The sequence below is a fragment of the Leiobunum rupestre genome, chromosome 10, assembly GCF_980474605.1.
Source record: "Leiobunum rupestre chromosome 10, qqLeiRupe1.1.hap1, whole genome shotgun sequence".
Taxonomy (NCBI): Eukaryota; Metazoa; Arthropoda; class Arachnida; order Opiliones; family Sclerosomatidae; genus Leiobunum; species Leiobunum rupestre.
In genome coordinates, this window is record NC_143393.1 from 25,459,056 (window position 1) to 25,477,206 (window position 18,151).

The following is an 18,151-nucleotide window of genomic DNA, read 5'->3' on the forward strand; positions in this document are numbered from 1 at the left end:
ATTGCTTACTTGCTAAATATGGACATGATATGGAAATCTTTAATCAGCAAATTATTGGAATTTCTAAATTTCCAATTAATGAAATCTTTACTAGCAGGGACCCCAGAGGTCCTATAATTCCTATAAAATCCTATATTTTCAAAAATGTCCTATAACATCCTATATTTTTAGCAAAATCCCCCAAAAGTCCTATAAAATCCTATAATTTTGATATTTTGCTCATTTCAAATCCAGCCACTCAGTTAAATTGCTAGATTTAGCTATAGGATAAATTCCTATACAAAGTCATTCTAGTCTATTCATTATTATTAACATGGTTAGCTACTAGTATATTTTTGTGATAAAATGGTTAAATAGTTTCTATTTTTTAAGTGAAAATCAAAGATTTATTCCTCTAAATATAGATTTTGTTTTTAAATGCATAAAGTTAGTAAATTAAATAGCATATATAGTCCTATGAAATCCTATAATTTTGTAAAAATAGTCCTATAAAGTCCTATATTTTTAGAAAAATAATCCTATTTTTCCTATAAATAAATTGAAGTTTTGAGTGGGGGCCCTGTTACTAGTTATTGCAATTACTAGTTTTATATATAATATAATTAATTCTTTTGTAAGAACTTTACTAACGAATGAAATTAAAATATATCTAATTAAACAAATAACCAATTCTTGAAATTTGCAAATAATGCTACTTTTTCCTTCATTTTCCAAAAGGGCAAACACGTGACGTAGTGAAAAATATACTTTTTCAGCAACGCATGAAAACGAAGCGAACTTCGACCAACGTTGTAGATATTATTATACGTAGCGTAAATCATATTTTCATGCGTTATGGAATCTGTCTAATCTCCCGAATAGCTAAAGGTTTCTTCCATTAGCGTACGTAACGAAGCATCTTATCTAACCCATATTATTTTACATAGTTCATTAATCATTAATATAAATTTGAATGGCGGGATACGAAATATCATTAACCTTCCTTTTTACACACAATCCTTAGGGATTTGTGTATTAAGATCACGTACTGTGTAGCCGCCGCCGCCGCCGCCGCCGCTGCCGTACACACGATTGCTCGCTGTACGTTAGTGGTACAAAGGCGATTGATATCTCAATCGATAGGCACTATTATAGCCTCGACGGGATTTTCGTAATTTTGGGATCGGAGCCCGAGAAGTTGGGCAAATGCCCAATTTACTATTTTTTGTGGTTTCGCTTTGTGTGGTTGATATTTTATTTAAAATTAAGTCCGATAACGTTAAAAAAAATATTTTTGGTAAGGTTAGGATTCAGCGGATATACAACTTCAGTTATATCAGTAAATCTTAAATTTAAGTATAGTTTCCTGGTTAATTTACGGGACCCCAATTTTCGCGGTTTTATATTTTCGCCTAAAAGTCTACATAACGTTCTTTAATTTAAGTCCGATTTTCATGAGAGTTATATTTTTGAATAGCTGTGGTTTCCCTTAACCCTAGATTTGCAATTACGTTGCTTAATTTTAATTCTAAGTGAGGTTTTTTCGACAGCGTATGCGGACCCCCGCTACTTCCGACATGGTAAATCCGCGTGTCTATAGAGTTCTAAACGCCAGTTTCCCTCTCGCATTTTTCAAGGCCGTTCGCGCCGAGCTTTCAACGTGTTCCCAGAAGTAACAATAAGTGTGAGCCCCAACGTTTTACGCACGTCGTACGACAGGAAGTAGGTAAGTAAGATTTGATCAAAAATCACCAGTTTTGTTACTTCTAGGCCTATTCCAGCTTAGGTTGCAGCCGCGTTGGAAAAAGTTAATTTTAAGTGAGTTAATTAGCCATTTCGCGTCATACCTGAATTCTTTACGCGCTGAAGCTATATTCGCATTCCATTGCCTGCAATAACAATAACGTATGAACAGGCGCGTAAAAAATAAGTGTGACCCTAAATATTTGTTATGCCCAGAAGTTAAGCATAAGTGTGCCACTAAATATTTTTTTTGACCAGCTGCCGTACACACGATTGCTCGCGGTACGTTAGTGGTACAAAGGCGATTGATATCTCAATCGGTAGGCACTATTATAGCCTCGACGGGATTTTCGTAATTTTTGGGGTCGGAGCCCGAGAAGTGGGGCATTTGCCCCCTTTAGTGTTTTTGGTCGATTGTCATATTTGACTCGTTCGCGTTTCGCTACCTTATTTCCAAAACCAGGTAACTCGAAAAACTTGGTTCTTATAAAAATTAATTTAAATGAACGTGTTCGCGTTTTGCCACCTTATTTCCAAAACCAGGTAACTCGAAAAACTTGGACCTTATTTCCAAAACCAGGTAACTCGAAAAACTTGGACCTTATTTCCAAAACCAGGTAACTCGAAAAACTTGGACCTTATTTCCAAAACCAGGTAACTCGGAAAACTTGGTTTTGATAAAAATTAATTTAAATGAACGTGTTCGCGTTTCGCCACCTTATTTCCAAAACCAGGTAACTCGAAAACCTTGGTTTTTATAAAAATTAATTTAAATGAACGTGTTCGCGTTTCGCCACCTTATTTCCAAAACCAGTTAACTCGAAACGCTTGGTTTTTATACAAATTAATTTAAATGAACGTGTTCGCGTTTCACGTCCTTATTTCCAAAACCAGGTAACTCGGAAAACTTGGTTTTTATAAAAATTAATTTAAATGAACGTGTTCGCGTTTCGCCACCTTATTTCCAAAACCAGTTAACTCGAAACGCTTGGTTTTTATACAAATTAATTTAAATGAACGTGTTCGCGTTCCGCCACCTTATTTCCAAAACCAGGTAACTCGAATAATTCTTTTCCGATAACATTCCTCTTGGGTTTATTAAGTTAATACATCAGTGGGATTGTGTGTACTCAAATGTCCGTGACATCTTGTTTTGGTACTGACGAGTCCCAAATAGGACGAAACCGGTCTACCGTTGGAATTTCTGGCTATTTTATTTTATTTAATTTAGTTTTTCACTGGAAGATCTATTTGGTCCGAGTTTCGCGTCTTTTTGTTTGCTCGAAGACCTATCGGTACGAGCTATTAGTAAGTTTTTAATTTTCTTCAAATTTGTTTAGGGTTTAGCTTTATTATACCGTTTCATAAGGGACTAATCACTTAATCGCTAATTTTATCATCCTTCCTTTTTTTAATACAATATTCTTTCATATTTTAAAATACTCAAATATAGTACAGAATAATAAATAACCATAAATGATAATGTTACATTATACTCTTCTGGTATAATAATAATTGCAACTGAATATTATTAAATTGCACTTTAATTTTTTAGGAAAAATGGGCAAGTTATTCCATGTTTCATGGCCTTTATTCAGGCGACCAAATTCTTTGCTAGTTGCATTCCTTCATCAGAAAATATTTTTGGGTAGATTACGTTACTTACGCGACGAGCCAAAATCTTTTTCTTTGGAAAATACAGGTGTTATAGGTTAGGCATTTTACATTTCAGCAGGCCGATGGGAATAATACTAAATGCTGCGTTAAATTTGAACAGAATGAAGGCTAGAACTACAGTAAAATGACGGTTTAAGTATGTTGATATTTATGAGTGTTTGTGTGACCCTATCCTAGAAATAGTAATACTTAAATTTATTTTTAAAATTAAATACTTTCCGTAACACTTAAGCGTCACATACTTTACCAAAGTGGATTTAAAAAAATAATTTCTTAAGGGTGTTAACATTATCGAAAACGATCTTGGAACAAGTACCCGGCGAGTTGGGTTAGAATGGGATGTAAATAACGATATGGTTTGGTAAATTCTGCATGGTCACCAATTTCACCCGTATCACCTTCAAAAGGTTCAAGCTTTGATCGACGCAGAATATCCTAGGATAGTGGACTTTTCTCAGTGGTTTTTTGACAAAATAGAACGTGACCATCAGTTTTCGAATATTCTATTAACAGCTGATAAAGCCAATTTTCCCCCTGAAGGTATACTAAACCTGCACAACACTAACCAGTGGAGTCAAGATAACCCCCACGGAACTAGTGTTAGAAACCGTTTTTCGTAAATGTTTCATGTGTTATTATTGGTGACCATTTAGTTGGTCCTTTTATACTTCCGCCTAGGTTAAATGGCTAGGCATACTTACAATTTCTGCAAGATAATTTACTCGAACTTATCGATGACGTGCTCTTAGAATCTAGAAGGCGCATGTAGTTTCCAAACGATAGAACTCCAGCCCATTTTATTCGCGACGTAAGAGCTCATGTTGTCGCGACTTTTTCTTTAAGGTGGATTGGTCGTGGGGGACCAGCATGGTCTCCCGATTAAACCCCATACGACGTTTTCCTCTGGGGCTTTCTTAAAGACTTAGTTTACAAGACTGAAGTTCGGGACGTACACGACTGGCGACAACGCAGCATTGTTGGCTGTTAAACTATCCGCAACACAGTTGGAATATTTGAAAGAGTTCGAGAATCGTTTGTACGACGAGCTCAAACCTGTATTAAAGCCGGAGATGGTCATTTTAATCATTTTTTGAAATGTTTTAAATATAACGGAAATTTGCATTTGTAATTTCAATTCTAAGTAATTAACATTTAGGTCGATTCTTTAAAAAACTTGATCTAAGTTTTATTAAATCCACTGTAGGACTTATGCTCAAGTCTATTAATGACATCAGCTATAGTCATTATCGTTTCACCATTAAATATGTCCCGGGCTCGATTCAAATAATTAATTAATTTAAATTTTATTTATAAATATTAAAAAATATTATAGAATTATACGTTTAAAAAAAGCGTAAAGGGAAATGGACTGCAAAGATGTTTTCTAAATATTTATCGCTGGAGTGGTTGTTATTCAATAGACAGGCCGAAACATATGAATTTCTTCTACGCAATAATTGGGATTGTCTAATTTGCTGAATTTCTGGACGTCTGGACCGCTGAATTTTTGAAGGATTCCTCCTACATAGAAGCTATACTATCTTATAAACCATCTGGACAAAATTGACTTATTTGCTGAAGTGCTGAATTTCTGGACCGTAAAATTTTACTTTATTTTCTTTAATTTTCAAACCGTCTGGACAAAATTGACTAATTTGCTGAAGTGCTGAATTTCTGGACCGTAAAATTTTACTTTATTTTCTTTAATTTTCAAACCGTCTGGACAAAATTGACTAATTTGCTGAAGTGCTGAATTTCTGGACCGTAAAATTTTACTTTATTTTCTTTAATTTTCAAACCGTCTGGACAAAATTGACTAATTGGCTGAAGTGCTGAATTTCTGGACCGTAAAATTTTACTTTATTTTCTTTAATTTTCAAACCGTCTGGACAAAATTGACTAATTGGCTGAAGTGCTGAATTTCTGGACCGTAAAATTTTACTTTATTTTCTTTAATTTTCAAACCGTCTGGACAAAATTGACTAATTTGCTGAAGTGCTGAATTTCTGGACCGTAAAATTTTACTTTATTTTCTTTAATTTTCAAACCGTCTGGACAAAATTGACTAATTGGCTGAAGTGCTGAATTTCTGGACCGAAACATTTTACATTATTTTCGGAGACTTTCTTTAAGTTTGAAACTGTCTGGACCAAATTGACTAATTTGCTGAAGTGCTGAATTTCAGCAAATTAATCAATTTTGTCCAGATGGTTTGAAAATAAAGTAAAATTTTCCGGTCCAGAAATTCAGCACTTCAGCAAATAAGTCAATTTTGTCCAGATGGTTTATAAGATAGTATAGGTTCTATGTAGGAGGAATCCTTCAAAATTCAGCGGGCCAGACGTCCAGAAATTCAGCAAATTAGACTATCCCGCAATAATTAAATTCGAACACGAAATCTTGTTATATTTAAATTCGAACCAAAATGTAAATATCTATTGACCATTAATATTCGATTCCGCTTAAGCTGAAAACCTAATTTTCAGTAAATAATAATAAGCGTCGGTAGTTTTATGGTTTAACTTAACTCTCAGCGCTCGGTCCGTCCCAAAGTCAATAAATGGAAGTTGGGGAGTAGAAATCCCGTACAAACACAACACCCACACACGTCGCAACACGAGTTTGAATTCAGGCGTTTTAAAAACAAAAAACCCTTTTCCATAATACTAGAAACAGTGAACGCGGGTTTTATTACACTTTCACCCGGTACTGCGAACAACACACAAACAAACAGACACGGTGATTGTAAAACCCTTTCGAGTAAAACCGTTGTCGAATTTACTAATTTGACAGACTATGAACGACGAGTTCTAATCTTAACTTATATTAATATTAATCTACTTATTCGCGTTTTATATAATCCATAACTTATATTAACCTAGTTTAAACGGCTCTGTTTAGTGTGCACAATGCATAAAAAAATCCTTACTGGTTCAACAATGTTTTATCAAATAGGCGAAACTATAAAGTGCAGGGGGCTGAAAAGATGGTAGTCACGTCACTTTGTAAAGATCTGCAGCGCCATCTATCCTAAGAAATACGAACTAATATTCATTTTATTTTGCTAATGGTGGTATAAATTTTGATCGATTAGTCTAAATTATCTATTTATTATTATTATTTAAAACATTTTGTAATAGAAAAGTTTAAGTTAATTAGCTGTTTGCAGTATCTGGAAGGAATATTTTTTTATCTTTAACTTCGCACGGCCAACTATGAACACGAGTTACGGAATTGAAGTTGGCTGTGAATAGATAGTCACGTGATTTTGTTTTCCCATTTTAACAAGCTGGTTAAGACCAAATATACTTTATAGTTTCGCTCCTTAAATTTAAAAGAAATCGTAATATATATATTCAATGTGAAACTAACAAGTCGGCCCAGGCCGTAATATAAGTTCCACATCGAAGTATTCGGGTGGGCAAACCCATACACCCTTAGTAGACACAGGTAGGCAAACTAATACAAAAGCTGTTGAGGCTACGTGATTTCTTATCGTTTGATATATAAATTGCCACCCTAAGTTAAAGAGTGGATGCCGCCCACCATCAGAAGACCCGGGTGGGCAAACCAATACAAAAGCTGTTGAGGCCATGTGATTTCCTATCGTTAGATATATAAAATACCATCCTAAGTTCAAGGATTAAAACTTGGGTTCCACCCACTCTCAGAAGACCCGGGTGGGCAAAGCAATAAAAAAGCTGTTGAGGCCATGTAATTTCCTATCGTTTGATATATAAAATACCATCCTAAGTTCAAGGATTAAAACTTGGGTTCCACCCACTCTCAGAAGACCCGGGTGGGCAAAGCAATAAAAAAGCTGTTGAGGCCATGTGATTTCCTATCGTTAGATATATAAAATACCATCCTAAGTTCAAGGATTAAAACTTGCGTTCCACCCACTCTCAGAAGACCCGGGTGGGCAAAGCAATAAAAAAGCTGTTGAGGCCATGTAATTTCCTATCGTTTGATATATAATTTCCCATCCTATGTTTAAGAGTGGCCGCCGCCCACCCTCAGGATACCCGGGTGGGCAAACCAATACAAAAGCTGTTCAGGCCACGTGATTTCCTATCGTTTGAGAGACGGAAAGTATCAAAGGTGAAATAGGTAAGCAAAACACGACGAACATAATTCTTTTAAATTATTGAAATTAGTGGAAATATGATTTAAAGAAATTCTTAAACTGGGATCAAATGTGTTTATTTTAGGAAATTTATATCAAACATTTGGGTAGTTTAGGCACCAAAAGTCATGTAAATTCGCAAAATCATAAACAAAATACCCATGAATAGGAAATCAGTTGAAGACGCGTCAGTGTGATGATTACATCGCAATTTTTAGGGCGTATTACAATTTTCATGGCGTATGATATCGTACCCTTCGATCACTCTCCCTTTAAGGAGGTTGGTCGGAGGGGGCGGAAATTAATGGCACTGCGTGCGCGTCAAAGAGTTCTATCGAATGAGACCAACTTATTTTTTCGGTCACTCTCCTTTTACAGAAACCTTCAAAAATAAAAAGTTCGATGTACGAAAACAGAAAGAAATGCCTGAAATTAATGATGATGAGTTTGACAATTAGTGCGAGTGATTTTTCCAACGAAATGAAATTTTCAGTGTACTATCAGGATGGATTTGTGCCTAAATGTTTGAGTTCCAAATATCCACCGGTTTTTCCACAGCTTTTTCAAGAAGATAAATTAAATACCACTTTTACTGATCTACTCCAATACTGTGAAACTTTAAATTTTATTTTTAGCCTGGAACAAACATCTAATGTTGAAACCGATACCAAACTGTAATTTAAAAGCAAACTGGAATACTTTCTCGCTGTAAGAACTACAGAATCAAATTTCAAAAGAGCTTGCTTTTCTGAGCCATCTCTACCATCTTTATCGCTGATTAACGTAAATTGTTATGCAAAATCACACATAAGTAACTAAATGGAGAATTTACAATTAAGAGGTAGCTAGGAAGGAGTACGGTGTAATTATGAGAGCGACACATCCAAAATTGGATTGTATCTAGATAATAATTACCCCTTCATCGGAGCTTCCCCTGATGGCGTTACCTATTGTATTAGTTGTGGGAAAGGGTGTCATGAGCTGAAGTGCCCCTTCTCCTTGGCGATATGCCAGTTTTGTTTCCGCACAAAAATGCATGAGCTCAAATATTTTTTACTAAATCAGAATACGCAGATTTCTTACCACCTCGAGATGCTTTATCCTGATAAAAACCTTTGTTTGTTAAACGTGCCATCTTAACAGAACTAGTTGGTAAATTTTTCAAACAAGAATGATGAAGAAACTGGAGAATTAGAAGAGACTTAAGGGGTTTCGAGGGGATTTCTTTCAACTCATGACATGGATCATTCCTCAACTTCAAAAAGCAACTAAGACAAAATTGATAGCAACTCCCCTTCTACTAGAGACGAGTCGGGCCCGACCCGACCCGACCCGAAAAACGTAAAAATAAATTTTGCCCGATCCGACCCGATAAATCAAAAACTCGATTTTTCCCGGCCCGGAAACTTGACAAGACCCGAAAACCCGACCCAACCCGGAAACCCGAAAAGACCCGAAGAACCACCGTAACCCATAGCATGAAGCTTTTTTTCATTTGATTATATAGTGTAGATGTAGATATGCAATATAAAATATAACAAGAGGCATTTATTTATTTAAACAATTTTTGTGAAAAAAAGTTAGTTGCGAAAGAGTTGAACCTTTTAAATTTGTTCTTCGAGAACCAAGTGTCAGTCCCGTGCTGGAAAATACACGTTCGTCACTCGTTTGTGACGTGAGATTTTGAGAATACCTAGAATTCTATTAGCTATATATTTTAAAAGTACGCCGAGACACGCGACTTGCAATTTAACGCCGGGAAATCGAAAGTAAAACCAAAACTAAACGTCAGAGAAGTTTAGGCTAATCGGACGATTGAGACGACCTTGAAATGATAGTTAATAGACGCTAGTCGCGCTGCTCGCAGTACTCATTACGTCACTACATCTATTTCTCACCCACACCCTATCTCTTCCTCTATCTTTCTTCATACAACACCCTTTAGGGCCAAAACATTTCACACGCCCTACGCAGTACGCAGTCGCTGGTAAGGGTCGGGTCGGATCGGCCTTTATTTAAAATCCCGGCCCTTTTGAAAATTGGCCCGGCCCGACCCGGTCCATTTAATTTTAAAATAAAAAAAAAACCGGCCCGACCCGGACCCGATTTAAAATTAGCCCGACCCGAAATTTTCTAAAATTAAATTTGCCCGACCCGACCCGTAAAAATTAAAATTTATTTCTGCCCGGGCCGGGTCGGGCATAAAAAGCCCGATTCAATCGGGGGCCCGACTCGTCTCTACCTTCTACTTCATACAAACTTATGGTGTTACTGTTGTGTTGTAAATAAAGCATTTCAGTGTTCTGACTTTTATAACTTGGCTAAGTTTCCGCCCTAAATTACCACGTTATAAGTTATAAATACCTCAAAACAATCAATTATTACGACAACTTTATTGCCAAAATGTTGCCTAAAACACATTGGCATTGTTTTTTGGAGACATCCTCTATTTGGTCATTTGATAAATTTTGGGAGACGTGGATACAAAGCATTAAGTGTGTTGTAAAAAAGCCTTACCACAGTTGTTTTAGAAATATATATATATTCTTCATTGGTATTCTTTTCTGTAAATACGGATGTCATGTTTTTGCGATTTAAACGATTTCCGTTTGTTTTAATGTCGTTGCAGAATATATTTTTCTCTACGCGTGTTCGGGTGCACAATGTCTGTATTTTTTTAACTTTTCCAAATGCCTCGTGTTTTGGTTTTTGGTTTGTTTAACCGTAGATTTTAATTTTTTATGTATAATTTAATGTTTCCTACCTCAATATCTAATACTCAAAGTATATAAATTTGCAATTTAATTTATTTTCCGTGTTTCCCTAGACCCTAGTTGTGTGACAATTTTCCTAGCGCCATTATTTTTTGGTTTTATTTTGTTTTTAGACTAAAGTAGCTTGTGTTCTTATTTCTGTTTTTCTAAATTTCTGGTGGTTCTTTGTGCAGTTTACGCGGGCTGTTTTCGCGACTTTGGCCTTCGGCTCCAGTATGTCGTTGAAGACTTCTTTGACGCCTTGCCTTCAGTGTGGTCATAAGACTATAAAGACCCCTAAGTTCGAAACTAATGGGATTTTAACGTTACGCTATTGACTGGCCAAACTGGCTACATGAATCCACCTGGTGGGGAAAAACCGAAACGTATTCACAAATACCCCAATGTATGCTGCCGGAAATTGGTTCGTAGATGGCAAGAGGTAGGGGTGAGTGTGATTTGAGGATTTGCTTTATTTCTCCGCCAGGTAGCGTAGATCCTTATTTTAATATCCCCCGCTCCTGTTTAGTATTGAACACATGGGCCATTATGCCCAATTCAAACTTAGGGGCCTTCGTATTGTCTGTTTCGCGACTAACGACGCCGTTACCCTAGCGTCTTTTCACCGTAAACATCCGTCAAGGTCTGGTCATAATGATTACTCTATCGAGTGTGCGGCTGATCGGCCCTTTCTGTCTCATTTAATCCATAATGAATCGGACGTCCGTACCGCTGTGCACTCCTTTCTGGCCGGATCTGCGGGTGGTTGAGTCTTTTATCTCCTCAACATCTCAAGGATATCACGGGACCTAGTTCCGGGGATTCCAGCGATTGTTTGCTGAAATCTCTTACGAATCTCAGTAACCTTATGCTCGGTGGCCTCGTTTCTTCAGAGATGTGCCTTGTGCCTTCCTTTGCGCTCTCAAGAAGGAGGATGGTGGCATCCGGCCTATCACTGTAGAGCTAACCATTCACCGCCTGGCCGCTAAGTTGACTGTCCCACATATTTCGACAACCCTTCGTCCTTTTTTACGTCCCACGCAGTTGGGCTTTGGTACTCGTGGAGAGGCCGAAGCCGCGTCTCAAGCTGCTAGCTGATATGTAAACCACGATCATCAAGCTCCCACTGTTTTGTTCAAAGTCTTATTTTTAACGCTTTCAACATGATTCGCCGCGATCCCTTGAATGCGTGCGCAAGGATCTCCCCGATTTATATTTGTTTCTAAACTAATGTTACAAGTTATCTTCTCATCTCGTCTATGGTTAAACGGTGCTATCCTCGGAGCGGGGCGGTCAGCAAGGTGACCCGTTGGGTCCAGTACTTTTATGTCTCATCATGCAACGGGTAGCCTCCCGAATGCAGTCTTCGCTTTATATCTGGTATGTGGTCGATTCGTCACTCGGTGGCAACCCCGATATCGTCATCAGTTATTTGCTTCTCCTCAAAGATCTTTTCGAAGTGAAGTGGAACCCGTTCAAATGCAAACTGTTCTTAACCCCGGCGGCTCGGGCGACCAACACTTCAAGTCCAGGTTGGACTCGGCAGCGCGTTGAATTTAGCTTTTAGCGCGCTCCTATTATATCTGCTTGGGTGCTTCTTCATTTGGACGAGGCTATTTCCTTGTGTGTATCTCAGAAAACGAAGGGTTTTCAACGATGCATGATGGTTGGAAACTTCCAGCACATTTCGGCCCATCACGGCTTTTCTCTCTTAAAAAATTCTATAGTTCTTCCAGCACTTTCATACCTTTTTCACATTTCCCAGGCGTTGCGTGACGAAACTGGTCTTTGGTTGGCTCTCCAAAATGTCACCAACGCTAATGGATTAGACTCCGTTGGTGCAATCGTCGCTTCCCGTAGCAAAGGGCGGCCTTCGCATCTGCCACGCTTCTACGATCGCTCTTCCCGCTTTTCTGTCTTCGGTTTCCAGCGTGCTTTATTTAGTTCGAGATATCCTCCTTGGTGCTATGGTCTATCCAGACATGGTTAACTTGAATGGGAACTCCTTTCGGCAGCAAGAATACCAAATGCTGATTTCGGGATTCATACACGCGTTCGGGAGTCTCCTCCGGTCACTAGGTCTCAACCTTTTAACGGTTAACTCTAAAGAATCGGTTTGTTGGTTGAGCGCTCTTCCGTCGACGTCCTTGGATACCCTTTTAGATGACTGTGGTACTCCAGGAGTCCAGTGGATTCCTTCGGCACACACCGTTTGAGTGGTAAAAGAAGTTCAGGTCGGTTTTCGCGGCATGGTGTGGTTAACGACTTATTGAAACGCGCTCCAGTTTCTTCTGGTGTCCCGTGTATCCTCGAACCCCCCGGTTTATCGCGAGGTGATGGCAAACACCCCGACGTCATGTCCTTGGTCGGATGGCAAGTCTCTCGTGTTGGATTTTACTTGCACGGCTCCTCTAGCTCCATCCTATTTGACCTCTTCTTCCTCAGCGCATCTCAGGTCCGCTACTCAGGCTGAACTAAGGAAGAAAACCGAGTAACTTGGCTTGAAACATCGTATTCGGTTCACGGCTGCGGCCAAATAAACTTTAGGCTGTTCGGGATGGTCGCCGTATTCGAGAGGTAACTGGCAAATCTCGTTCTGTCGCATTCCTCGTGCAGCGTATCGTAATCGCCTCCGAGAGAGGCAAGGCGACATTGGTTTTGAATACGTTCCCTCCGGGGCCTCATTGGAGGATTGTTTATTCAATTTGAATTAAGTGCTTCCTCGGTTGTAAACTTTCTTGTCTTGTATCAGTGTTGTTAGTTAATTATTTATATTTATTATTATTGCACCATCATTCATTCTAGAAATAATGTTTGTACAGACAAATCACAGATAGGAAAAAATGTTTGTGAAGAAAAACCTCCTGAAAACCTTTTTTCAACAAGTAACGATTCGTATGACATTTCCTTCATTCTTGAAAACAGCACCACGAATGTGACCGAAACTGCAGTCCAGGTTTTTTAATAAACTTTTTAATGCTTGTGCACAAGACCAATTTGTTGATTTTTAATTTTTTAGTAGACAATTTGCGCAAGTGAATCGCTAATATTTATTTAATATTTCATTTACTGATATTGATATTTGATTCGTATATACTTGAAAGGCTTCATTCGAATTAGAGCTTGCTTGGCTAGGATTACAGTTAGTTATCACTTGAAGTACCAGTATTTTATTGTTCGTAGATGTTTTATCTTCGGAGACGCTTCTAAATGGATCTTCTTTACTGGTGGCATACACGTTTCTACTAATTTTGTAGTACGCTTATGCTTCCTTTCATAGCAGGGCCGTAGCTAGGGCTGGGCGCCGTGCTTGCGATAGGGTATAGGGGGGCCAAAATTGGTCCATATTATTATATTAGGGGGTGCCAAAATTGCAGAACGCCCCTGGCGCCATTTTCTCTAGCTACGGTCCTGTTTCATAGCGGTCCAGTTTAGCTTTATTGTTAACTTGAGTGAATGCAAATACACAATTGGTTGACAATCAGGGTGATCATACATCTTTGAGGGCCAGTGTATTACAGCGGAAATTTAAACAGTGACGTAGTCTGGAAATTTTCTGAAGAAGAGTTCAATAAAATTAATGCTTCTCTCGTTATTAGACACACAGACGGTCTCGAGTTAAACATTAAAACCTCATCCTTCCCCCACCGCAACGCTGCGGAAAAATTAACCCGTTTTTCCACCAAATGCTATGGGACTTTCTAATGGGCTTCACGCTATGGCAAAATCAATATGCCATATACTAACAATGTATGGTTAATTGTGAGAAATCTGCGCTAAATGCGGTTGTGGGAAAGACGAGTTCGAATCTTATCAAAAAAGAATAAATATTTTCATATTTAAGATTTTAATTTAATAATACATTTTAATTTATATAATATTTACTTAATCTATTCAAGATGGAATCATATTATTTTTACTATTATTATAATTATTCAGTGGCGTAGACAAAGGGGTTTTCGAGGTCCAGACTCCACCTCCTTGGGCCTAACTTTGACTGTACTACATTTTCACCCCCTTCTCGACCCCCTCCTAACATTCACATACTTAGATCCCCTTTCTCGAATTTCTGGCTACACAGTGTTGGGTAAAATACTGAATACTCAAACGTTAAAATAATAAAATACTAAATACACATACGGTAAAGTATTTAAAATAGAATACTAAATACCCACGGCATAAAGTATTTAAAATAAATAAAATACTTTATTTTAGTATTTTAAAGTACTAAAATACTCAAAATACTGGGATTTCTTAAAAAGCGGAAAAAATGCAAACCTGTTCAAAAGATTGAAAATATTCCACTTCTATGGGCGATCTAAAAGTCAGATTGTCTCGTAAATCTCGAGCCCTCGCTACTCCTACGCCACCAAAGCTAATAAAAGTGTTACAGAAGCCTGTTATTTAGAAATGACTTTACATAATAGGAGAAATTCAGATGAAACTTTGGGTTTTTAAGGTATTTCATATAAAAGAAAAAAACAACTGTCATTGTATTGAGAGTTCAGCAAACTTTGTCGGTAGAAAAAATGCTAAAAGAAGAATTTCAAGATAAATCAGTTAGATTTATCTCTAAATATAACCCGAAATATATTGAATTATAAATTATTTACCAATTATTGTCTAGGAAAGCGATAATACAGAAAAGATTTGATACATTATGTAAAAACCTAACTATTAAATATAAGGAAGTTGTTGATTATTTCCCTGCAACTGTAAATGCTGATAATTTGGTTGATTACATTGGTGGTAAAAAATATCACAATGATACCAGTGAATCGTATTTTTGGGAAAATTCGTATCAACCATGCACAAATATGATGGATGAAAAACCACTTGTAATTGATTTTAAAGGACGAGTATATACATAACATAATACCTCTTATTGTAAATGCTGATGAAGAGAATGGTGAAAAACTAAAAGAAAACTAACATTCTTGGAATTGTGGCGCTATTTGTTATATTAGGCCTATGTCTGTAGATAGAATTGTGTGGTGGTTCTCACCAAGTAAGAATATGTCACCCACTCTCCTGCCTTGATTTTAAGAAATGTACGAGTTATTTAAGAACTCCACATTTTAGTGCGCTTCGTATTCTTCTAAAAGATATTTACAAGGTTTAAGCTTGGTCTGACATTTATTAAAATAGGTAATTTTGATAAGCTACAGTGTCTAATAAAGTACATTGCGGCGTTCAAGATAGGTTTACGGAAAGCGAATATTGAATTTGACGTAGTGCAACCTTCATTAGACGAGTCTGATCTGCTTTCTAAGTATGGCAAGCAGCTAGTAAGTTCCTATAAAGAGATGTACGAGTTTCATGATTCGCCCTGCGATAGTTGTGAAAAGCTTTTTAAGAATAGCAAGCTTAAATCTGTGGTAAATTGTTTTGACAAACAGAATTTAGATAGCAACGATGGTTTAATGCTTTTAAGTGCTGCCAGGCAATTCAAAGAGAGATATTTTGAAGGTTAATATTGCAGATGATGATATGGCAGAATCGGAAGGTAACGTTGGAGTTCGTTTTATGTTTGAAGAAAAACGATTATGCATGTTATGTCACGCAATATCTTAAATCGGTAAAATACATCCGCAATGTTTTCTTAATGGCCTTCAAGTAGATCCCGTGCCAAATGATATTTCTAAATTAAATTTTATTGAGAAAATGCTAATACAGAAAGTAAAAGTGTTTCAAACTATTATTCGTCTACATACACTATTGGGGGAAAATATTGTTAACTATTCTGGATTAACGAGAGACGTTAGAAGTTGTGCAGTTTATTTGCCTCATCCCTTAACTGAAAATGTGGAACCAAAAAAATTTGGCGCCCCTTGGTATTGGTCAGCTAAGGAGGGGCGTATCGGTTTTAATAAATAAATAAATATATTTTAGTTTCCCCAAACCTTTTCGGCGTTATTTTGAGTAGGGGCAAGCCAAGTACATGGACCGTGGGGCTTTATCAAAGTTTTGGCGCCCCTAGAAAATGTCGCCCTAGGCACGTGCCTACTTTGCCTAGTGGTTAATACGCCCCTGAAGTTGATACCACTATAAGACATCATGTCCCCGGAAAATCGTCGAAGAAGCTCTATTCGCCGGGTAGAACAAAGGCTGAAAAACAAATTAATGACTATAACACTGTATTACTTTTGGCTTTCAAAGGTAACATGGACATTCAGTTTGTAGCGGATGATGAAATGGCTATTGCATGTTATATTACTTCGTACATTAAGAAAAAAGAGAAATCTGACTGATAATTTGTGGAACGATTTAGCGAATAAAGATGTTCGTAGTCGTCTTTGGGCTTTAGGCCTAAAAGCTATATCGCAACTAGAAATCGGCAGTTACGAGGCAGCTGATCGTTTAACACATCAGCATTTGTATGGAAAGTCAGATAGTTTCGTATTCGTGAATACTGCTTCTAAAGAACACCTAAAGCGCTTACTTAAACGATATAAAGATTTTCTATCTTTGAAACAGCATGAGCCCAAAAGCACAGATATTTTTATAAAACAACTAGTCGTTGATATTTACCCTAATCGCCCTGACAGTCGAGAAAACTTTTGTTTGTATGATTGGGTGAGATTCTACTATCGTGTGCCAACAAAACCGAACTCAAAAGGACCTTCAGAAGTATTAGAATTAAAGAAAGGAGCTGGTTTCGTAAAAATGAGGGTGAAGCTTTTTCTAGTTCAACATCTGAAATACGATCGAACTAAATCTGAATCAGATGCTGAATAATTCTACCACCATAAAAGTCAAGGTATGAGTGTAGAATGCGCCATGATAAACCTCGGAGCGAGTGTTTTTCAAAGTGGAATGGCTTACGTAGCTCTTTCAAGAGTTACGTCTTTAGACGGTGTCCATTTACTTGATTTAGACGCTTCTAAAATATTGGCAGATTCAAAGGCTATATCAGAGTATAATCACCGCAGAGCTGAATTTTTAACTATCCCCCTGAAGATGGTTATGTGTACACCGATCATGTTTTGACTGACAAAATTAGCTTAATTTTTAACGATTCGTTGGAACACTGGAAACCTTTGAAAATAAATGTGTCCAATGTAGTTCACATAGGAAGGGACTGCGAAAGTAGCCACTACATCGTTGTTCTAAAATACCCTGGAATTGGAACGGGATGGACAGTTTGCAACGATAACGAAGTATCTTCCAGAAAAATGTTTTACAACAATTTAACTAACATTTATTGTTTACTTCTAGAAAAGAATAAATTGGCGAAATATATGGAATTGCAAATACGTGAAGTCCTTAACGAAAAATACAGTGGAAGAAGGAATATTTCACTACTGGGTTGAAATAAAGAATACGCTAAAATTATTCTTGGCTAACTAATATATACTAATTGAGAATGAGAGTAATATACATGTAATGCCAAGAGTTGCAAATGATCCAGCTAATTAATGGTAAACTACTCTAATTAGTCCTTACACGATTTTGTCAGAATATTCGAATCTTTTAAAACCAGCTAAAGGGAAGGTTATCTCAAAGGCGATCTTTATCGTAGACCCTATAATTGTAGATTTTTTCTAGCAGTGCCGTTAAAATCTAAAGCCAAAGCGGGAGGTTAAAAATGTTCACCCTTTCGGGGCGACAAAAATACTAAGGGTGAATTTACCTTTAATTAGTTTTTATACTATTGGCAAGACATCGCGGTTGGAGGCCAACAGCGCCACATAATTTGGACCATATTTTTGAAACGAAATATGACAGTCTGTCCTTAATTTTGTTAACAAAATACTGCCATAATATTGCAAGAACATGCATTAAGATTTTGATTTTACTCATTTGAAATTAAAACGATCGTATTTGCTCTACGTAATAGAAATTAGATTGAGTATAGATTTATGTCTTCCTA

General features: G+C 37.2%; 1 protein-coding gene across 3 annotated transcripts in view; it reads right to left on the reverse strand.

Annotated features, from left to right (window-relative positions):
* LOC149925189 (uncharacterized) overlaps positions 1-18,151 on the reverse strand; it is a 284,774-nt gene that overhangs the window by 183,539 nt on the left and 83,084 nt on the right. The gene's annotated exons all lie outside the window — the stretch shown is intronic.